The sequence below is a fragment of the Xyrauchen texanus genome, chromosome 18, assembly GCF_025860055.1.
Source record: "Xyrauchen texanus isolate HMW12.3.18 chromosome 18, RBS_HiC_50CHRs, whole genome shotgun sequence".
NCBI lineage: Eukaryota > Metazoa > Chordata > Actinopteri > Cypriniformes > Catostomidae > Xyrauchen > Xyrauchen texanus.
This window is the reverse complement of record NC_068293.1, coordinates 224,722-249,134: the sequence shown is the minus strand read 5'-3', so window position 1 is coordinate 249,134 and position 24,413 is coordinate 224,722. Positions and strand designations below refer to the sequence as shown.

Genomic DNA, 24,413 nt, shown 5'->3' with positions numbered 1-24,413 from the left:
TATTTGTCATGTTACCTCAGAATGTTCTATTGTCCATGTCTACAAATTTGTGTTGAGTTTGAATATTGTGCTCACAAGATACAGGCATTATGGGCCATATTTGTCAGATTAATATATTAGGTATATTTAAGCACTAAAAAGAAGATGCATGTCAAATTCCTACATCCTTTATGGAAGGGTTGTACAGTTATGACAGGTTTTGGGAAGAATTGACCCTTCGCTAAGCTCTGTCCACCTCCATTACAGTTGCTCGCTCTGACCAGCTCTGCAGAACTCCCCTTTGGAATGAATGAGAGAATGCTGAGAAAGACGTGATTCTGGACAAAATATTAAATATGTGGGCTGGTATGAAGAGTGACATTGTAATGCACATTTATCTGAATTTTTTTGTAAAAGAAATTGTTAAATGACACACTATTTTGATTGAAAATAGTGCAGACTGTGAATCAGAATCAAGATTATTACAGTCACTAGAAAAGAGAAAAGCTTTAATTTAATAGTGATTACACATCTAATAACATGATCTTAAGTGAACGCAGCTGTTTATAACATCTCATAACACTCTTTTTGCTTTACTATGACTTAAATCAATACCTAAATGAATTAGCGTTCAGTTATTAGCTTGAATTAATCTTGCAGTATATGTAGGTGTCGTTGCTGATGTTTTATGTTCATTTGGGAATTTGGGCTGATGCAGTTTAATCCATAACATGTTCCTCTCAAAATGTATTTAAAGTTTATAAAAAATAAAAAAAAGGAAAGAAAAACACGGCAACTCGTGTCACTATTACAAATGACCCGGCAACAACGAGTTTTACATTTTCTTGATTACTTTGATAAAATCCCATTTCAATCTACTCAAACACACATTACTTCCACAGGCTCTCATTGGAAAATAGCAAACGCATGTCAGAGTAATGGTGGCACGGCAACAGTTGCCAAGATAGGATTCGTCGGAAGCATTTTTAAGGCGTGGCTTAGCAAAGGGTCAATTGCAGGTAATTTGCTGTGCATCCTCAAAATGTGTTGAAATTTACCAAGTTTCATTAGGTTTGGACTTTGCGTTTAGATTATAGGTCGACAAGTGAAAATGGGCCAAGGCTAAACATTTTATTAGCTTGTAACACCGAAGCTCTTACATTTGATAACATTTTAACGGGAGGATCTGTAGATGATGTATGCCAAACTTTGTGCGAATCAGACAAATGTCCTAGGAGGAGTTAAAAAAAGTTATTTCTTCAGAAAATTCGGAATGCTGACTTATTTTATGGAAGGAAATGAAACTGAAAGGTAATGATGTACATTGATTGGCTTGACTCAAGGAATCAGTGGAAAAATCAATTCGATTCTAGCCCGTATGGTTGCGAAGATTGCCGAGACATTTGCAAAAACGTAAAAGTGCTTATTATAGCACCACCTAGGGTTGGATAGGGGTGTATTTTGCACCAGAGTAGTGAGGATGGGAGATTTGGGACCATCCTGCCAAATTTCTTGTCTCTAGGACTACGGTTTTGGTATGTGGACCCCTAATTATAAAACACAGCGCCTAAGTCAAGAGTTGGTCAGATCTAGGGCAGCACAATTCATCAAAATAAAATTAAAACTTCTGCAATTATTAAACCACAAAGACTACAATTAAATTAAATAAACAAATAGTCTGCTTGCGTCTAAGTTGATCCGCACTGCTCTATCCTGTCTATATTAGGTTAGTGCATTATTACAGTGTTTTCAGAGCAGTTCTGTGTTAGGGTTAGGATACTTAAAAGGTGCACTCAGCGATTCCTGAGAAACACTGTTGATATTCAAACTCAACTACCAAAACAAACACACCCCTCCTTTCAGTGCTCCTTAGGAAGCTCCACCCCCCAAATTCATGCACGCGAGATGGTTTTACACACACCAGCTTCAGACACTCACAACTCTCCTGCTACTAAAATTAACATTACAACAACAGCATATATGGGTTCTGTGAAACATAGCAACATTTATGTTACCCACCTATCAAGAAGAAAAAGAGCAACTTCTGCATCCGTATTCAAGCCTTTTACCTCCCGGAGGTCTCTCCATCGCTGAAAAGCCTCGCCAATGTTGACGTGGCTCCTAGACCTCGACTTATCATAATCCTTCTTTTTTTAGTTTATATTCATATGGCTTTTTCTCAGCCATTTGTCCTCCTTGGAGTTTAGAAAGTTCACATCAGCCAGATTTGCCATCACTCTTCTAATTAATTTCCCTCTCGCTCTGCCCCCCATCCTGTGTACGCACAAGAACCAGCCCCTGTTGCTGATTGGCTGGAGTAGTGTTTTGTGAATCGATCTGTTCCACTTTGTTTTTGTCCCATTTACAGAGTCAGGGCTGTGCACAAATACTAGATTTTTTTAGCCCAACCACAGAACGGACAGCTAGCAGACTGTGAGGAGATATTTGCAGAATTTGACAAAAAGTGTATTGCATTAGAAAACCAAAAATGTCATTTTATTCTCAAATAAGACAAGAACTTTCATCATCAGGCTTAAAAGGACTACTAAATATAGCCTATCGCAATTTTTGGCTAGATGCAAATAAATCACATGACATCCTGTTAGGTCCAGCACTTGTTGTGAACTGTTTGTTTTTCTCATGACCAGTAACCCAAGGAAGGAAGCTGCTTTGGCGCCTAGTGCAAACAGCCTTAAGGTAAAGTATGCAGTAAAATATACTATCAGATATTGCTCACTGAATGTCATTATAGGACAGAAGTATAGAGCAATTGCCAAATAGCTGTGCTGCTCTAGAACTTGTGAATTTAGATGCTAGCTTGTGAGTGACGTTAGCTTGCTAGCTAACTTGGCTACTTTTGTTCCATTGGACAAAATACATTTTTTAACAGCTAAATGTTGGCCTTTTTGTAGCAGTTAATCTTCATGGTTGTCAGCGAATCTTCTTTAGGATGAGGATAACTTTTTTATTACTGAGTTTTCTATGTCTGTGGGAGGTCAGTATTGTGTGTCTTTTTAAATGAAAAGTTTTACAATATGATTTATGAAGAATAATTAATAAAATTGAAAGTGAATTGACTCCATCCTGGCTAATGCTTCCATATCAATAATTCTTTAGTGTCTACTTATGTAAATTGAGTGTATTTTTGAATGCCGTGGGTGAGTGGGGTGAAGCATCAGAGCCTTGCCTGGCTGCCACATCTACAGAGGAAGCTATACTGGTACTCAAGTGTGCGATGTTGGATGTCAAATCACTTAAAATAGTAACTCACATTCCAAATGGAAAAATAGAGGCTGAGTGTCAGCAGTGCACAAACACAATGGTAATTCTATGTGGCTTTCCTGCAGCGACATCAGATTTGAAAACCCATAGCACCCTGGAAAACTAAAGGAATTTGAGGAACACAAAAAGGAGTTTGCCAGTGGAGAACGTAAGAAAACCAGGACCTCATACAGACAGATTCAACGTTTTGAGCATGTACCAGTGGCAGTGACACAAAATAAAGTTGACTCTCTCATTACATCCTTTGTAATGAAAAGGCATGTACCCACTGGCCACTGTTGAACAAAAATAATTCAATTAGTAAAGGACCTCTGCCAGGGTGCTAATGTAATGTCAAGGAGAACACTCAAGAATTGACAAGGATTTTAGTACCGTACTAAAACAACAAACTTAAAGGAGAGACTTAAGAACATACAATATGTTTCACCACTGCAGATATCTGGTCAGAAAATATAGTAGTAACATGGGAGTTACTGTGCATTGGATAAAAACAGACATATTAGAATATGAATCAGCTGTTCTTGCTTGCAGGCATTTCCCCAGTCCACATACATATAAATCGCATTGCAGAACTTCTAAATGAAATCCATACAGAATATGGACTAACAACTGACACTATTGTGACTACTTTAACTGATAATGCATCCAACTTCGCAAAGGCATTTGAAGAGTTCAATGTCGCAGTTTTTTCAAAGGAACAAGATGAGACAGAAGAGCAGGAACAGGATCTTTCATACATTACAATAGATCCAGAGGGAAAAAAGAATCAGAGTGTGACATCATTCTACCACTCTACATCAGGTGTGCCACACACACACACACACACACACACACACACACACCAAGTTTCAACCAATTAAAGACAATCCAACACTCTCTAGGCTGAATCATTCATCAATGGCAAAGTGCTCAGCCCTATGGAATGCTCCTGGCAGACCTAAATCATCTGAAATACTCAATGAATTGACCGACCAGCAACTCAAGACACCCTGCATTTGTAGGTGGAATTCTCTTTATGACTGTTTGATTCAGCTGGCATCTTTTCGGGAGAAGCTTCCAGAGATCATGCCAGCCTTGCAACTCACACCATTCAAAGTAGATGATCTTGATTTCATGGAGGAATATCGGCGAGTCCTCAAGCCCATTGCTATTGATCGCCTTCAAGATCAGACCTCATGCTACTATGGTGACCTCCTACCTACCCTCTTTGCTGTTCAGGCTAAACTACATGACCTGCAAGCCTCAAACCTGCGGTACTGCTCACATAATTTGCAAGCCACCATAGCTGGCTTTGAGAAAAGGTTCAAAAGCTTCTTACAGCTTAAGACTGATGTCAACGAAGCCATCCTCGCTACAGCAACTATAGTATATTTTTCAATATTCTAGTATGTTTCTTATATATCAAAATACTTATATGAGTTTCCTGGCCTTTGTGTGACCCAGGAGAGAGCATATGAGGTTACTAAAATTGTTGTTGCTGCAGAGCCACAAAGAGCACCCGGCTGTAACAAAATAATGAGACTAAGGACCTTGAAGATAGACTAAAGCCAAGTTTCTACCAGTAAAAAGATATCAAAAGGCTCTGTGAGATAATGGTGGCAAATAGTATCCATTGGTTACAAAAATAACAAAGGGGCACAGAAATGAGGTAATGCCAGATAACAAACTGTACAGAAGAGGAGGTTTTGGACTAAGACAGTCAGAACGGACAGCTGGCCGGTCTCATGTTTGTTGGTGTTCAATAAACTACAACTTTGGCATCTGGAACTCAAGACTCCGAGAGTTTTCTTACAACTTAGAGAGATTCATCGCGATATTCCACGACATATCTTTGGCCTCAACTCGTGGGGCTGGCATTGAGGTCAAGGGGGCAGAGGTCGCTGGTGGGACGGCTTGCACGGATCGCACAGAAACACCGGCGCCAGAAACTGAGGTAAGCATCTTTGCTTAAGGTGTTTTTGTGTGATCTGTGGTAGCGAGTCCCGGTAAGAGGCTTCCCTAAGACTTTTGCCAGTCCGGACATAGAATAATTTGAACTAATTGGCTAAAATAGAGGCGAGTTCCAGATTTCAAAAATAGGGGGGTGGGATTGTTTAAAGAGAGTTTAAGAAAGTTTATTTGAAGAAGGTAGAAAAAGCCTGGGGGTGAGTCGAGAAGCGACGCGCGTGAAAATTCCCGGTTAGGTGCATTTATTCAAGGTTTTGCCAGAAGAGTGGCTGAAAATCCTGTACAGGTGAAAATCCTAACACGGGTGGAGAAGTGAAAATTCACGTAAAATTCCTCCAGGTGTTCGATTAAGTTATTTATTGCAGTGTTTGACGGAACCCGGACTGTGTAGAAAACGGGGAAATGTTGAACTATGTGCATGTTTGAGATAATGAATAATGTGCATGACTAACTATGTTGTTGGTGCATGTGTGCTTTAATTGCGCTGTTCTTGTGTTTATTCAAATGCATGATTGCAATGTTGATGATGTATTGTGTGCAAAGGCAGAATAATATAGAGAATCAGGTGCACTAAGCAGGAAATGCTAAATGAGAGTAAAAGTGGAAAATGAATTGAAACAGTGAATTGAATAAAACAATGTTGAAAAAGTTACCTGCTTCTCTGATAACTCCCTGCCTTGCTCTCACTCACTGGTCAGCTGAACGGACAGCTCTGTGAGTGAGGGGAAGGGGAGATTCAGAAGAGAAAAAAAAATAGAATAATTGGGAAAAAGATAAAGAAAAGGCAAAATGTTTTCCATTACAGTGAACAAGACTAGAGAAAAATGCAGAGACAAGCAAGTTTTGTAAAGTTGAAGAGTGGGAGAGAGAATTGGAGAATAAACTGATAGTGTCAAAGGGAAGCGATCATTTTTGGAAAGAATCAGAGTACATAGATTACGCAGGGCAGAAGAGAAAATTAACTGTAAAAAAGGAGTTAATGAGAACCTTAACTGAAGTGGTGAATTTAGGAGAAATAGAACAAGAATGGCCGTTTGTTGACTGGAAAGAAATTGCAGCAGGTAACATTTCTCTCTCATACAGTACGCTAGAGACAGAGTGCTGTGAAGAGCTGTAGGGGAGGGGCTGCTAGAGCGAGAATAGGGAGCTGTAAAGGGAGGGCTGTGAGCATGCACAGAAACAGAGAGACTTTTTTTTTCCTTGTCTCAGTTTTCCTCATGAAACAGAAATCATAATGTGGAAATAAGCTGTTACTGAATTTGAGAGGAGACTAACTGAGAGAAGAAAAGATATAGAATTAAAAAGATGAATAATAGAAACACAGGGAATGAGTGATCATTTCTGGAGTTATGAACAAATTAAATACAGTCAAAAATGTTAAGGTGATTTTTAATAGAGAGAGTAAAGGAGAATTAGCACCAATGTAGAAATTGTCTTGAACAGAGACCCAAAATGGATGTGACAGCTGTGGGTGGAAGTACATGAGTTTTAATATAAAAATAATTAACAGATATAGCAATCAACCACTGTAAATAATGAGTGTTTTTTATGGAAATAAAGGAGAGGGATAAAAAGAGGAGAGCAAAAGGAGGGGCAGAAGTAATAGGTTTGTTTTAGTATAATATGTTTTGAGAGCTCTGTGTTTATAAAGGCCTTGTGTTTGTAAAAAGTGTGAAAGGTTCTGTGTCTGTGAGAGAATCTGTGTTTTAAAGTATGGGAAGTATGACTGAAGTGTGATTGCATATGGAAGTGTATGTTATATGAGCCCAATAAATATCAATCAAGATAGAGAGGTTGATCATTTGCTGCATAACTAATGAGGAGTATGTATGCAATTTACATAAAAGAAAATCTATTTAGACTATTTTCATCAATATAAGAGGCAGAAGAGATCTGATGATTAAAAACAAAGAGGGCACTTAATAAATATTATGATTGTAGAATGAAAACCAATGATAAAAATATATGTGTATGTCTGTGTAAGTGTGTGTGTGTGTGTGTGTGTATGTATAAGGATAAATATAATACAGTATAAACAAACAATTTAAATGTGAGTGCAGCGTTGTCGGTGTAAACTTGATCAACCAACAAAAGATAGGCAGAGATTTTTTATTTTTGTTAGGAACTGTCTGATGAAGGCATTGAGGATGACTTTGAGGGGAAACAGGCCTCTCTTGATGTCTTCAGACAGACAGAAAGGGGCCCCGACTTTAGAAAAAGATAGAAAGCAGATAGATAGCTATTTTATTTTTATTTTATTTATTTTTTGTTTGGTATACACAGAATAGGTCTTGGTTGATCGTGGATACACTGAGAAGCTGCATTTGAGACTAAAATTAAAGGAAAATAAATTTAAGAATGATTTGGATCATTTAAAAATTAGTCTTTGGGGCAGGTGAAGCCCATGGAGAAAGGTTAAGATTAAATTGAACATCATAACTTCCTCATATATGAACGTTAATAAGTTCATATTCATGTGTCTATTCTGTGTTTCTTTTGTCATCATTATGTGTATGTTGTTTCACTAACTCATTCTGGAACTAGTTTCTCACCATTGCAGACGGCTGAGAAAGATGATTTTATAGAAGTTACTAATGCTGCAGGAGGAAATCCGGACACAAAGAAGACTGAAAATGAAGTGATTGTTCTGATTGATCTTCCTGCGCTCATTACTGCTGGTAATCATTATTTATTTGCCATTTATAATGTGGATTAAAATTTCTCTGGAAAAGTTGATTTCAGTCTTATACGATCACTTTATGATTTTCCAGAATGCCATCAATGGGTTCAATGCCCGTGTCTAAATTGTTCTGAGGGTCTAAATTTAAATCCAGCAGCTAACCACTGATTTATTGATTTGAAGCGTAAATATTACAAACATGTGGCAAAGTTATATAGAGTTACCTATTGGATGGGTTACTCCCCCAAATTTTCCAGAGAGTACCCTCATAATAAAGAAATAAAAAAAAAAAAAAAGGCGCTTAGTGTGTGCTATAAAGTGCTGATTGAGTGTCTATTTCTATTACTACTATTTTAGTTTTCCATAGTTAATACATGAAAGTGTAATTTTAGAGGTATAATAGTGATAACTGTTAAAAGATGATGAAACATTTGGATAAAAAAATAAATAAATAAATAATGTAATGAGTCATGAGAAATTAAAATTAAGTAGTGTATCTTACTGAGCAATTATTTCAAAACACAAGAAAAGAGATATGTTTTTAGATATGTTTGTCTTTAAGACTTTATTATGTTTAATCTTTTACTTTTCTGTTAGTTTAAAAACTTGATTTATATTATTTTATTAGATAGAATGGAAGTTCCTTCACCTGAGAAAGTGTAAGAAATGGAGAAAGTAGTAATAATAAATTATTACTTAATAATAAAAAAGGGATTATAATATATTAATAATAAGATAGGTGTTGTAAATGTAAAGCTCTGCATGAACAGAAGGCTAAACATAAGTTGTATTAATTATATAGAGAATGTCGAAAAATACATTGTGTTCTGTTTTATTAAAGATTAGAAAGGTTATTTGTATGTTGTTTGAATGGACAGAAGAAAGTAAGATGAGAGTAGTTTTTGATGAGAGTAGTTTTTGTTTTTAAATGGTGTGAGATGAGAAAGTTTGAAAGCAGTTAATATAATCAGTTATTATAAATATCACTATTTTTACTGTTGAAGAATAAAATAAATGTATTATTTTGAAACAGTGTAATGCCCCACTCCTCACTCTCAGTCTAAAATTGATAAGTGTCTGCTTGAAACAGAAACACAAGAGCAGAATTTGAAGAAATATTCATAAGTGTTTTATTTCATTTTATTTTGGTTTGATTTTATTTTTATATGTAAAATGATGTGCCTTGACACTAATGTTAGATAGAGTGATATGAAGGAGTTCAAACAGCTCTCCTCATCAATAATTAAAGATTTTATATATTAAGAGGGCAATCTAAAGTTAAGGGTTTATACTAAAGAAAACAGTTTAAGTTGAAAATTCATCTGAAAGAATAAATGTAGGTTCAAAAACTATCTAGAGACTATTATTGAATTGAGGTGATGTTTTTAATTAAGCTTCCTAGAAGCTTGAGAGGCTTTGTTCTGATGTTAGTCCCCACATAGTTTTGTGTAACATTTGCTAAAGTAGCAGAAATAAAACCTGAATGGAAATTAATTATCTATAAACGAGTTCAATTTTAGCATATTTTACTTTTACTTTGGACAATTTTAATAGATTGATGAATTTTTAATAATGCTTTTTTTAATTTAACCATGTTTTGAATTGTCTCCATATTTAAGCATTTGTAGATGTTCCATTGGTTGTGTGTCGGTTCTCCGGTGATACTCCCTGAAAAAGAAAATATCTGTTTACTGATACCAAATTATTACGGATTGAGGACTGAGCAGTATCAAGACCAGGGGCAAGAGGTGACGACCCAATGACGGGTAAGACTTGACAATGGCATCACCGCCCAAGAAGGTTTGAAAGGGTTTTAAGGAAGTGGATGAATGCTCTTAGATTAGAAGCATCAAAAGGGGAGGTCTAGAAGAGACCTGCCCAAAAAAAAAAAAATTGAAAGTTCCACTGAACCCGACTGCATTTTAAGCATTCTGTCACTGTGTTATCAGGGGATCATACCCTGTGTAGAGGATTATTTATAGATTGATTTTGGTGGTAAAGTTTTGAGAACCGTTGCAAACAAAGGAGTGCTTGACTTTTTATAGAAGTATTAAACAAACATGGGGAATGTTTGTATGATAATGAATTTAGACTGGAAGATGATTTATTACTTATGCTTTAATTGAACTCATGTACATTTTAAAAGTAATGAAGAATGGAAAAGATACATGGTGGTGACTAAAGATTAAGATTGCTTGTCTTGTTTGTTTGTAACAATATAAATGGAATTAATTAAGAAATAGGGTGCAGGGTTGGCTACAATTGGTATAATAATTGAAACAACAATTTGTGAGAGGGGAATAATATAATATTGTGTGTTACCATTGATTAAATAAAAAACCAGATGAAGTACTGATCAATGTAAATGGCCCAATGCAACAGAAAGACCAAACTGGGAGGAAATTGATTCCTCCAATGATATGTTATATATTTGATAATTCTTTTATTGATTTAATACTCTGAATTACTCTGATATAGTCTGAAACTATGAAAAACAGCTTAGCTTGCAGGGAAAATTAATTAATGTGATACAGACATTGAGAGTCCTTGGGAAACAGGAGGAAATGAAATGTATGTGATAAGTGAATGAGTAGGGAGTTTTAAGATAAGGAACACCTGTGGTAGTTTACCTCCTCTGTGGAGAATTATAGCCTTTTGTGAATTACCCTTTCTGTGAATGACCATGAAAAATGTTGTGTATAGATACTAAAGGGATGATCTAATGTTTTTAATTGGAACAAAGTCAGGCTATGCCCGGCTCCTGCCTGGAGGAGGCAGAGGACCCATGTGTTATTTAGTGCTAGAAATGAGATGCAACAAATGTGTGTGTAGCAAATGACTCTAATAAGGGAAATCATTTAATATATTAATCAAATGAATGCAGAAAGTAATGATTGTTAGTTAATATAAAACATGTAACCATATGAGGTGATTACAGTGTTCTTTATGCATATAAAATGAAATAGTCATGCTGTTGCCATCATTGAAGCAAGTTAGGACAGGATGACCAGCTGAAGGAGAGAAGGTGGAAAACAATTGCGGCCTACAATACCAATGAATAAGAAAGACATATTAATATGGATGTTATTACTGACATACTTGGGACAAGTGTTGCCCCCAATGATGGGGCCTACCAGAGAAACGTCCCAAGAAGGACCAGGATCACCAGATGAACAATTCTAAGAAAGCATACTGCAGAGTGGGTTCCCTACAATCAGCCTTGGGGATCTTGGTTGGCCTTTCCAATGAAGCTGACCTGAAACTAAATAATCCAGAAAGTGAATTCAGAAAGTACAGAGCACTTGATGGACTGTATTGAAGAAACTATGAATATGGACTTCCCAACGATGAATACGAGGCAAGATTCAGACAAAGAAGAGCAGCAAGCACAAAAACAAGAACCCGAGGAAGAAGAAGATCAGCTGGAAACGGCTACAGAATCTGAAGAAAGTGCAGAGGAGATAGAACAACGACAAACGAACATAGGGGAAGAGCACACTGAGGAAGAGGCAGAAGGACTTGCCGCAGTAGAGCAGGAAAGCATAGAAAGTGAGACGGAAGTACATGTCACAGAGGAACGGAACCAAGAAGGTGAAGAAGGAGAAAGACAAGAAGAAAGTTATCATCCTGCTGAAACAGATACAGAAACAACTGAAGGACATGAAGCAGGCCAACAAGCGGAGTCATTCAATGAAGCGTTGTGGCACATGGAGAAAGAATGGAAGCTCAAGGAGGTATTAGTGTTGATGATGCTGTTACTAACATATTTGGGACAGGTATTGCCTCCTATATAGGGCCTACCGGACAGGCGTCAAGGAAGGCCCAGACTCTCCAGGTGAAGGACTGTCACAACGACTATGGTATGATGAATTTCCTACAATTGACATCTCAGACCTTCAATATTATTCCCCCGAATGAGCAGAGACTAGATAAAATAGCACGAGAAATCAGAAAGCAGCGAACGCCTGGATCACTAAACAAAGGTGAACCCGAAAAGCAAAGAATCTGGATAAGCAATTTGGCTAAGCAGAACAAACCGAAGAATCGGCCTCAAAAGACACCTGTCAAAATAATCACCCAAAGACTGAAAAAGCCAATAAATTTAGAAAATGATATGGAACCCATAGAGTCAGCAGGAACAGAGGAACTATTACAATATGCAAATCAAAATGACTGGTATAAATGGGCCAGATATACAGCTAAGCAAGCAAAAATGACAAACTGTGTAATGTGCTCACCCACTCCATTGAAAAAATTTGTAGTAGTCCCAAATCAGTATGATTATAAGCATTGCGCTGAGTATTATGCCAAAAAATTGTGGTAAAACAGGGAGAACAGTGTACTGCCCAGCAGAATGTTTGGCATTCTTGGGTCATCCGGAATATGATAAATACTATAAGATGATAGGGTGGGGAGATGAAGGCAGAAAATTAGACAAATACGTGTGGATAATGAGAAAAAAGAAAGCACATTATCATATAAAATAAATCGTCAACTGGAGTATGAATGCTTTAACAAAATTAAAGGAAAAACGAATGTAGGACAATTTAAGGGCAATTGTGCAGTAATATGGCATTTAGATGATGAAATGTTTTTTAATAATAATGCGATTAGGTTTAGATTGCTGTACATACATACCAAATAATAAATCTCCAGAAGGAGCTTTTACCCAGGCCATGAAGAAACTGCATGACCTGCGAAAGGAAGTTAAATCTAATGCAGGGAGAGATCAGCTGTTTGGGCAATGGTTTGATGATCTTTTGGGTCATGGAAGATTTGGCTAATGAAAATAGGTATAATGTTAGTAGTAGGATTGACCCTATTTGCATTCTTGTTATGTTGTATTATACCCATTCTGAGATCAATTATGACTAGAACGGAGGCTAAGCAAATGGTAGCCGTATCAATGATGACAACACAAACAAGTGTAGCAACCAGACAATATACCATTGGGCCAGGATTGGATGAACTTGATGAGATTTACTGAGAAGCAATCAAGAAAATAACAATGTAAGGGGAATTTTATTTTTGAACACTTTTCTCATGTTTTTGATAGTAAGGGAGACAGCAAGACTATTGTACTTTCATTTTACATAACAAAATAGGTAGCATCTCAAGAAAGGAGTAAGAGGGTGTTTTATTTGTTATTTTTGACTTATTTTATTCCCATATTATCAATGTAACCAATTACTTATTACTTATAATGATTGGTGAAGTATATCTTTAGTACACTGTATCTAACCAAATAGAAGTAGTATTACTGATGATTATGATCAAGCATAATACACCTATGAAGTAATTGCCAAGAGAAGACATGTGAGGGAGACATTTGAAGAAAGGAGCGACGAGCACCTCAGTGCTTGGCTGCAAGAGCAAATAGACTCAACTGGTGGTTTAAAAACCCGCTGTCTGCTCCAACACACCACCAGATAGCGCTCCAGGCTACCGGAATTGTCTGTGTTCCTCTGGCAACGAAGGATAAATATTACTATGTTACTTTTAATAGTGTTTTGTTAAAGCATATATATATATATATCTTCTACTCAATGGATAATCAATTGTACTCTACATCACGCAAGGCATCACATTTGCATGCACATGCTTATTACAAATGAGTTGATTTTTGTCACCCAACCCCAGGAACAGTGTTAGCTAGAGGACTGGGATCTTTTACTCCTTCCTAGCCAAGTGTGGATGGAGAGGTTTGGTCCCAAGTTCTGCAGAGTGCAGCCCCATAAAGATGGCATTGGATAGTGGACTGAGTGGCCTACTTTGGCTACATGATGAAATGGGACAGGCTAGCTTGTGTGACTGCACTCTGGTTTGAGGAAATAGAGTGTGAGACTTTTTAAGTCTCAGAGGTGGGAATATATAGTATATTTTTCAATATTCTAGTATGTTTCTTATATATCAAAATACTTATATGAGTTTCCTGGCCTTTGTGTGACCCAGGAGAGAGCATATGAGGTTACTAAAATTGTTGTTGCTGCAGAGGCCACAAAGAGCACCCAGCTGTAACAAAATAATGAGACTAAGGACCTTGAAGATAGACTAAAGCCAGGTTTCTACCAGTAAAAAGATATCAAAAGGCTCTGTGAGATAATGGTGGCAAATAGTATCCATTGGTTACAAAAATAACAAAGGGGCACAGAAATAAGGTAATGCCAGATAACAAACTGTATAGAAGAGGAGGTTTTGGACTAAGACAGTCAGAACGGACAGCTGGCCGGTCTCATGTTTGTTGGTGTTCAATAAACTACAATTTTGAAATCTGGAACTCAAGACTCCGAGAGTTTTCTTACAACTTAGAGAGATTAATCGCGATATTCCACGACACAACCCACCCATTTTTCAAGATGAGGTGGTTGCCTCCCAAACTAACTGCAGAGAAGAGGATACATCAACTCATTCTGTACTGAGCTGAAGAGCTTGGTCTTCTGTCAGAAAGTGACACTGCTTCATCAAACACCCCTGAAGAGAATGAGGATGACTTCTTCGTCTTCTCTGACCAGGAATTACTTCCAGTTCAGAATGTCCGTAGCGTAAACTGCAATTTCAGGAGTTAATCATCATAAATTAATGAATAATCATTCATTCAGTGTTTTTACATTTTGTGTTAAATGGAAAATTCCTGTATTGAATGTAAATAAATAAAAAAACCTTGTTTAACTGTCTGCATCTACTGTCTCCATCCCAACAGCAGGAAATGACAGCCAGGTGGGTAGAGAGCTGTTATTAAGCCACAGCAAAGCAGAGTTGGAAAACCTTCACTTCCTGGAGGAACCCAGGAAGGACCTGTCTTCACTAGATTCATATCCACTGATCAAGCTACTATTTGTTAGATTCAACACCACTTTGCCATCTTCGGCACCAGTTGAGTGTCTCTTTTCCTTTGCAGGCATGGTTTACCACCCTCCAAGAAGGCGACTAACTGCTGAACTGTTGGAGAAGTTAGTTGTGTTAAAAAACAACTAAACCATAATGGAAGGATTGTAGTGTAAGGGAGTATGTGAAGGAGGTTGTTTTAGAAGTTACTTAAGGAGGGGAAATCACTTCTCTTTCTCTTATACTAAATGAGTTGTATCTTATGGCACTTTTCCACTGCACATTACTGTTCGACTCGCCTCAACTCTACTCGCTTTACATTTCTGAGCTTGCATTTCCACTGCAGTTTAGTGCCATCTCAACATGGGTGGGATTAGTCTGATTGTCATAGTTGCGCCGTCTCTACTTCCGTGACATCATCTTAAACACGACACAAACTAACCAAAACAATAACATGGCACAGCACACACGCAGCACGCACGCTGCACAAGAGTTTGTTTCTGGCCTGCTTATTCTTATTCTCAAATGTGCATCTGAACGCTAGTGGAGGTCAGTGAGAAAGAGAAGCCGGTAGATACTGTTTCGGATGCGGGCAGTACAGAGAGCAACATACACACTCTGGTTCTGGCTGTAGAGCCCCTGCAGCAGGGCATTTGGGTGATGTCTCGGTGGCATACTCGCTCAGCAAAGAGACACCACTCTCCAGTTCCTGTTAGGGTTTCCAATAAATTTTCCCCACTCAGTGATACACGCACTGAGAATCATTTTGAAAGAGCCCTTGTTATCGGCGATTCTATTGTAAGGAACGTGGAAATAGAGACACCAGCCAAATTGTTAATTGCATTTCGGGGGCCAGAGCGTCTGACATCAAATCAAATTTACAAGTGCTGGCTAATGCTAAACGTAGATTTTCTAAAATTGTTATCCATGTCGGCACTATGGATAACAATGTCCAGCTTCGCCAGTCGGAGATCACTAAAGATAATGTTAAAGAAGTGTGCAAATTTGCAAAAACGATAATATGCTCTGGTCCCCTCCCTGCTCGTCGTGGTGATGAGGTTTAGAGTAGATTAGTGTCACTGAATAGCTGGATGTCTGAGTGGTGTCTGAAGAATAAAATAGGATTTATAGGCAATTGGAAGAGTTTTTGGGGTAGACCTGACCTGCTAAAGAGAGACGGACTCCGTCCCTCCAGGGAAGGTGTCGCTCTCCTCTCTAGTAATTTGGCTCATACTCTTAATAATGATAGTAACTAACTGGGGCCCAGGTCAGGAAGCAGACAAACTGGTTAATCCGAATGTCTGCCTGCCTTGAGACATCACACAGGTCACATAAAACACAGAGACTGTATCACCTAGATATCTCATAGAGACTGTGTCTGTTCACCGAACTACCAAACACGATACCCTCACTAAATGATCACACTCATGCTCTCAAGAGAGCAGCTCGGAAAATGGACCGCATGTAGAAAAATACAAAATTAGAAGCATTTCGTGGTGCATGGAAGGATAGTGTCTGTAGCTACAGACGGGCACTAAAAGCTGCCAAGTCAGCATATTTGATTAAACTCATAGAAAATAACCACAACAATCCTAGATGTTTATTCAGTACTGTGGCTAAATTGGTTAGGAATAAAGCCTCAACAGAACCAGATATTACGTCACAGCTCAAGAGTAATGACTTCATGAATTTCTTTACAGATAAAATTGAAATAATCAGAAATAAAATTGGAATTATGCAATCATCTGTCATCGCATCTCAGAAAACAGTGCCTAATAATTTTCCTCACGTGCAACTTCAATCATTCTCTGTCATAGGTCATGAAGAGCTAACAAAACGTATCGAAACATCAAAAGTCACAACTTGTTTGTTAGATCCTACACCAACTAAGCTCTTAAAAGAGGTATCTCCTGTAATCTCAGAACCTCTTCTTAATATCATTAACTCCTCGCTATGCTTAGGACATGTCCCAAGAAACTTTAAAATGGCTAGGGCTGGACGATATGACCTAATATCAAAATCTCGATTAATTGAACATTTTACCTCGATTACGATTAATGAACGATTATTTTATTTTTTTATTATTTTTTTCCCTCATAGTTCACTGACAAGGTTTGTACTGTAAATATGCTCAACTATTAAAGGCATTTCTTATCTTTGGGATTTTAAAATAATTGAAACTATATATATTTATTGAATATTTAGAACAATTGAAATCAAAGCACATATTGCTTGAAATGAAAACGTCTAATGAAAAGAGTCACATTTCAGTTTGTGTAAAAAGCAAGATTCCTTAAAAGTAGAAAATAAATAACTTGCTTTTTTTGCAAAGAAAATAAATTATTTAAAATATTGTTATGTGAGAAGTAGAAAATAACTTTCATCTCCTGTAAACAAATATTTTAAATAATGCCAGGTGCAAAAATGTTAATAGAACACTGCTGATTAAGAGCAAGAGCAGGGCTTGGACAGGGCACCTCTAATGGATTAGCAGGCTGTGAGCTCATAGCGTTATAGATTTGAATCTGACTCATGATCGCTGTTGCATGTGATCTTCCTCCCAGTGATCTTGTATTGTCACTCTACATGCAAGTATTTACTCTAGGTTCTTACTAAGAAACACTAGCATGTTTACCTTTTCAGGTTTCAGGCAGGATCTGAAGCAGCGCAGTTTGGGAAAAATATGGTCGTGATGGATCACAGTGTATCTTCTGTCGAGAGTTTTAACGAGGTGTTTAAACCCACTGCGCTTCACTGTAGCTACGGGAGCCATCTCCTTCACGATGTAGTAACTAATGGCGTCAGTTATTTCTTTCCGTCTTGTATCCTTTTCATATTGCTTTTATATTGCTTGCTTTGTGGAGGCACTTGTTACTGGGTGCTTGTCAGTCTCTCTCTTTTTTTGAGCCAGTTTTTCTTTGATACAAACCGCTCCTGTTGCTAAGTTGACTCTGTGTTTGAGTTCGCCTCCATGTTGCTTCCATGCCGCTGACTGGATGGAGTCCTGTGACCACATGCGGTAGTATGTTTTTAAGGGGAAATTAGTAACCGGATTAAAAAAACGAAAATAACCGACATTGGAAAATTACGTCGGTTAGAGGTTCTGAATTTCGGTTTCGATTACTTTTCAATTAATCGTCCAGCCCTAAAAACGGCAATTATCAAACCGCTTATTAAGAAGCCACAACTTGATCCTGGAGAACTTGCTAATTATAGACCGATTTCAAATCTCCCGTTTATTGTCAAAAATACTAGAAAATGTAGTATCCTCCCAAATATTTTCATTTCATTAATAATTTGTGGAGTTGCATTAGCATGGTTTAGGTCATATTTAGCAGACCGCTACCATTTTGTTTACGTAAATGAGGAATTGTCAAAACAAACAAAAGTAAAATATGGAGTGCCACAGGGATCCGTTTTAGGGCCTCTGCTTTTCTCTTTGTATATGCTTCCCCTGGGAGATATTATCAGGAATCATGGAATAAGTTTCCACTGGTATGCCGACGATACACAACTTTATATTTCCTCTAAACCTGATGAGATTTCACAATTCTCTAAATTAGCAGAGTGTATCAACGAAATAAAAGATTGGATGGCCAGAAATTTCCTTCTACTCAATTCTGACAAAACAGAGGTTCTAATTATTGGACCAAAAAACTCTAAAAATAAGCCACTAAAATATAATTTGACTCTAGATGGATGTACTGTTACATCATCTTCAACAGCGAAGAACTTAGGTGTTATGCTTGATACCAATCTGTCCTTTGAAAATCAAATTACAAATGTTTGTAGAACAGCATTCTTCCACCTAAGAAAGATTATTGTAATGCATTACTGGGAGGATGTCCAGCAAGATCAATAAATAAAATTCAATTGGTTCAAAATGCAGCAGCCAGAGTGCTAACAAGAACCAAGAAATATGATCATATTAGCCCCATTTTATCATCGTTACATTGACTACCTGTTCAATTCCGTATTAATTTTTAAATTCTGTTAACTACGTACAAAGCTTTGAATGGTCTAGCTCCGCAGTAATTAAGTGACGTTCTACCACGCTATATTCCAACATGTTCATTAAGATCGCAAAATTCTGGCCTGTTAATAGTTCCTAGAATATCAAAATCCACAAAAGGATTTATTTGGCTCCTAAACTATGGAATAATCTCCCTAACACTGTTCGAGATGCAGACACACTCTCTCGGTTTAAGTCTAGACTAAAGTCTCATCTATTTAGCCAGGCATACACCTAATTTATCCTCTAACCCACAATTACGCTGCTTTAGTTGGGTCTGCCGGAACCAGAAACCAGAAACATTGAGCATGATCTCTAACTCCGCAATAATTTAATGGCATCTATGCTAATATTATTTTATTTGTTTCCATGTCTCAACCTCGGGACTCCTATCCTGAGGTCACCAGAACTGGCTGGATCCAGCACCATTCCTGCTTCGTGTTGGACTCAACTGCAACGTGTCGCTGAATGATGATGACTAAATGCAGCCGGTGCCAGCCAAACATCACTTCAGTCTATTATGATGGACTTCAGAGGACGAACTGGTGCCAACTCCAACCTGACTAACCTCGGTCTATTGATGGACTACGATCTTGAAATGGAATGCATAGACTAACTATTGCCAACAAAAGCCTTCATCAGCCAATTAACAAGGACAATTGCATCTATGTGAACTTCTGCAATTATTCAAGGATGGACTTCAAAGACATTAATCATTAATTTTACAGTTCAAACAAAATCGATGTTTAAACACTGACACTTACTTAGTTTAATAATTTTAAGACTTTAACTATACATAAGTAATATTTACATTATATTCATGATGTTAGCCCGAGGGGAACTGGCCCCCACAGTGAGTCTGGTTTCTCCCAAGGTTATTTTTCTCCATTGATCTACATCTTATGGAGTTTTGTGTTCCTTGCCACAGTCGCCTACAGCTTGCTCACTGGGGATATTAATAGAATTATTATTTAATTATTTTTAAACACGATTAAGGATCGTATTTTATCTAATTACGCAATGATGATTCATTGACAATATAGACATTACAGTTTAATGCTGATCTTCTGTAAAGCTGCTTTGAAACGATGTGTTGTGAAAGGCGCTATACCAATAAAATGTACTTGACTTGACACAACCGCTAGCTGTTAGCTACTAGCTCATTGTGCTGCATAAAGCAGTTGTTGCATGGCGATTTTACACAAGTGTAACAGTTAAATTGGCCTGGTTGTTTTAGAAGCTGCTCAACTAAATAAAGTGAAGCTTTCAAGCAGAGTATAGAGTTAACGTAACAAAACGTACCATCCTCCATCGTGGATCAACGCCAGTCCAGGGCACTCTCCCTCCCATTGCTCACCGGTTTAGATAGTGTCCATTTGATTGAACCACTTCCACTTTTCTTTGATGGTTCTTGTAGTCACTAAAAAAATTTGTTTTTACTTTTCCCAACACTGTTGTTAGGTCCAGTGGCAACAGTGTGCGGCCAACAGCTGAGACACTTCCTGAGAGACTTTTTCGTTTTGCTCATCACTAACCAGTGGACCATCTGCACCTCGTTTATTGATCATGGTGTGGTTTTGCGCACAGCCATTTCTTGTTTCACAATTCGAAAGTCGTGTGAACAAATGATACTGTTATCACTGTTGCTAATTTTAACACTTGTGGGTTGATGTTGCGTGTCGGAAATCCAGTGACGATGGTAGTGATGATTCTCCCTGACCAATCAGTGATCTGCAGGATTTTGACATCACATTTAGTATCGGCTCGGCTCGCTTGGAACCTCGACAGAGGTGGTAATAAAAAAAGTATCAGGTACCAGGTTCTCTCCACAGTGTAAATCCCCAAAAAAGCGAGTAGAGTCGAGTTGTACCGTGCAGTGGAAAATCCCCATTACTCTACTGTAATGGTACTGTTCATTGTCTCTTGCACTTCTTCAACTGATTGCTTGAAAAGTTAGAGATCTGGGAAATTAGCTTACTGTACTGTTGCACTTATTGTTAATCGCTCCTGAAAAAGGCATCTGCTAAATGCCTAAAATAGTGTTACAGATCATTTTGAATGTATTATTGAATTTTCAAATGACACATTTTCTCACACCAGTATTTTCTATGTTATTTTGATACATTTTATGAGCTAGTAACTTGTAACAAGACACTTTTTGATGTATTTGTCCCCATCTCTGTGCATAGCAATACCCAGTGCAAGTTAAGATTTTATCACAGAAATAGATTACTATTGTAAAGTAATACAAACAATATAGTTAATGTAATATTACAATAATATAATATCCAAGTCACTGGGTTCCAAAATAAAATATAGCTGCAAGCAGCGATGGCGGGCCCAAGCCGGTGGCACCGCCACCCCTGTGCCTTTAGGGTCGCTGGTGGCACCGCCACCCCCGTGCCTTTAGGGTCGCTGTGCACGATGGGCAATAACGTAAGCTCGCTTTGACCGTCGAGAAGACGTGTGCTGTAGAGCTTGCATTAGGGTTGTGCCGATGGACGATATCATCGTCCATCGTGATGGCTGACCAACATCACGATGTAGAGCCACCATCGTGATGCCACGCCCCCTTTTGCGAGTCTTGCTAGTGTGACTCACTAATCCTAGTCTCTTCTATAGTTAACCTAAAAACTTTGCAGGGATTGCTCTGTAAATTAAATTGAGAATATAACTAATGCATATATGCTATTTTAAATACTGTAGTATATGCCAGAGACGTGACGTGTTAGTCTGTGAAAATACCGTGTCAGGCAGGCTACACAAATATTGATCTTGACATTGTTAGCTTCTTGTCTTTTTTTAAATGTCTTATACTGTACATTTAGATTAAAATATGTTATGTTGTAGGCTACAAGAAAATAGCCTTTATTAATTAATTATTAGTAGTTGTAGTGTCTCAGAAAATCTTAGCATTGTCACATAGATCTTGTATACACTGAAGCGGCAGTTTAAGATAAACCCAGACCAGCTGAACGTCAAATAACTTTTGTCTGGTTAATACTTTTAAAGAAAAATTTCCTTGGCCATAAATCCATAATGTCAAATCAAATGAAAGAAACAAGGTGAATATGAATAACACACATTTATTAAAACATAGAAGAACAACAAATAAAGAACAGGAAAACGGGAACAACACTCAGACCGAAACTCGGCATTAACATTTCACTTATAATTAGCAGCACAATTAACTTCAGCACATGCTACAAAATAAATTATGTTATTGAAATATTGTAAAGTGGTCATATGAACTACACAAATGAACGTTTAAAAAATAATAGGCCTATGCAAAATCGAATAGCTCCGCAACGGATGGCGAAAAATGCGTAAAGAAGTCTAATATCTTTCACCATAGACCATGTTTAAATTTCTATGTTTCTGGCCAGAAATACCAACATATTCACTTTATCTGGTTTTAATAAGCTGCGGATTGGAGTAACTACACTACCCGCTGTGCTGAAGACCCACTCTGATCGAGTACTGGTAGCACATATGCACAGATATTTCCGCGCTAATCTTGCCATGAACGGAAACCTTTTGTCGTTCGTTTTCCACCAAGTCAGCGGGTCCTCTTCCCCATCAATGGTCATTTCCTGCAGGTACATGGTCATTTCTGCCTCCACCTTTTGCTCATCAGTGAGTGTGGCTGTGGCTGCTCTCTTCGCAAGAAGGCTGCCAAAAGACGACTTTTTTTCTTAGGTGCAATATATTAAAAAGCCCGGATGAGTACTAATTAGTTGGGCTAGTAAAATAACGAAATTATAGTTTTTCAGTAGAAAAAAAATATCTATGTAAAGAGATATATTAAAATAAAAAGTGCTTAAAAGTGCACAACTCGTCTTAAGTGGAAGAAATATTTTTCCCCTTACGTGCAACATATTGGAAAGCTGGATGAGTCAGCTGGGATAGTAAAATAACTGAAATTATAGTTTTTAAGTGGAAAATAGTATTTATGTAAAGAGATATATTAAAATAAAAAGTGCACAACTCTTCTTAAGTGAAAGCTAAAAAAAAAAAAAAAAATGCTTCACGTGTCGTGCAACCTACTGATAAAGCGCCGACGAGTCATTAGTTGGGTTAGTAAAATAACGAAATTATAATTTTTCATATAATTTTTGAAAATTATATGAAATTATATAACACCCCCCACGACGATATCATCGTCCATCGCGATGTTTTACTGTCAACATCGTCAACTGCCAATTTAGGGGACATCGCCCAACCCTAGCTTGCATCAGTGTGGGCTCTGCAAAAGTGCGCATGGAGGGCACATATCGACCACAAAGTATGCGTGAGCACCCTTCTGATACCTAAAATGAAAAATGACACACCCTACGGTCTCATGGAGTTAATGGACACAAGAAATAAGTACACAAGACTGGAAATTCATATGAAGTGTGGCGTTAATGGACACATGAAATAAGTACACAAGACTGAAAATTCATATGAAGTGTGGAGTTAATGGACACATGAAATAAGTACACAAGACTGAAAATTCATATGAAGTGTGCCATTTGGGACAGGGCCTATGACCGTGAACCACAAGTCACATCTATGAGGTAATTCAAATGTAGAATAATTTTTAATGTCATAGGATGTCATAGGTCAATATTTTTTTGCAGCACTTAAATGTGTTAATCCAGAAGGCCAGAATTTATCTGGAGGTCTTTGTACAGGTTTATCAATGTAATTATAATTAAATGCACTGCTGAAGTTTCATCGAGATCAGTTAATGTATGCAGAAGTTATAACACACTACCTTGCTTTTATGCACCCTTTATGTGCTTTTTGGAGCTTCAAAGCTCATTTGCAATGTGTTCCACATTCAAACCAAAATATCTGACTTTCTGTTGGTCTGTTTGTTCACTTGAGACATAAGAGGGTGATTTCAAAGCATTTTGAAAGTGACACACTTCCTTCTGCCAGTTGGTGGCGCTATAACTTTAACTCACAATAGTCACATCCATGTGATCGGCCTGTTCCAGCGAACACACTGCTGAAGTTTCATCGAGATCAGTTAATGTATGCAGAAGTTATAACACACTTCCTTGTTTTAATGCTCCCTTTATGTGCTTTTTGGAGCTTCAAATATTCATTTGCAATGTGTTCCACATTCAAACCAAAATATCTGACCTTCTGTTGGTCTGAGCTAATGACTGTAAATTGGAAAGTTGTCCGGCTCCCTCCCCCTCAACTACCCCCACACACACACACACACAGAGAGAATTGGCAGTGGGCACTTCATCAGAGAGAGACAGAGAGAGAGAAAAAACACAGAACGGGAGGGGTTACTCTGTCTGTCAGAGAGAGAAAAATTCCAAGTAATCCACATTCAAACCACAATATCTGACTTTCTGTTGGTCGGAGCTAATGACTGTAAATTAGAAAGTTGTTCGGTTCGACGAGAACAATATACACTGCGAGTTTTGTAACTGTAGATAGAACTAAGTTATAACACACTTTATGTGTCCTTTTTTAGTCCTAAATCAATTTCCTCGCCACGGCCAAACCGTTCGAGATATCAAAAATCCGTCCGCAATGTAGCATCCTCAATGTCTTGACTTCATGCCGACCGAGTTTGGTGGCAATTGGATTAATTCTCTAGGAGGAATATATTAGGGATGCACCGAAATGAAAATTCTGGGCCGAAACCGAAACCGAAAATCCAGGATGCACTTGGCCGAAAAC

At 37.8% G+C, this 24,413-nt stretch overlaps 1 protein-coding gene across 1 annotated transcript in view; it reads right to left on the bottom strand.

Annotated features, from left to right (window-relative positions):
* The window catches only part of aaas (achalasia, adrenocortical insufficiency, alacrimia), a 51,292-nt gene that overhangs the window by 8,769 nt on the left and 18,110 nt on the right, over nt 1-24,413 (bottom strand). The gene's annotated exons all lie outside the window — the stretch shown is intronic.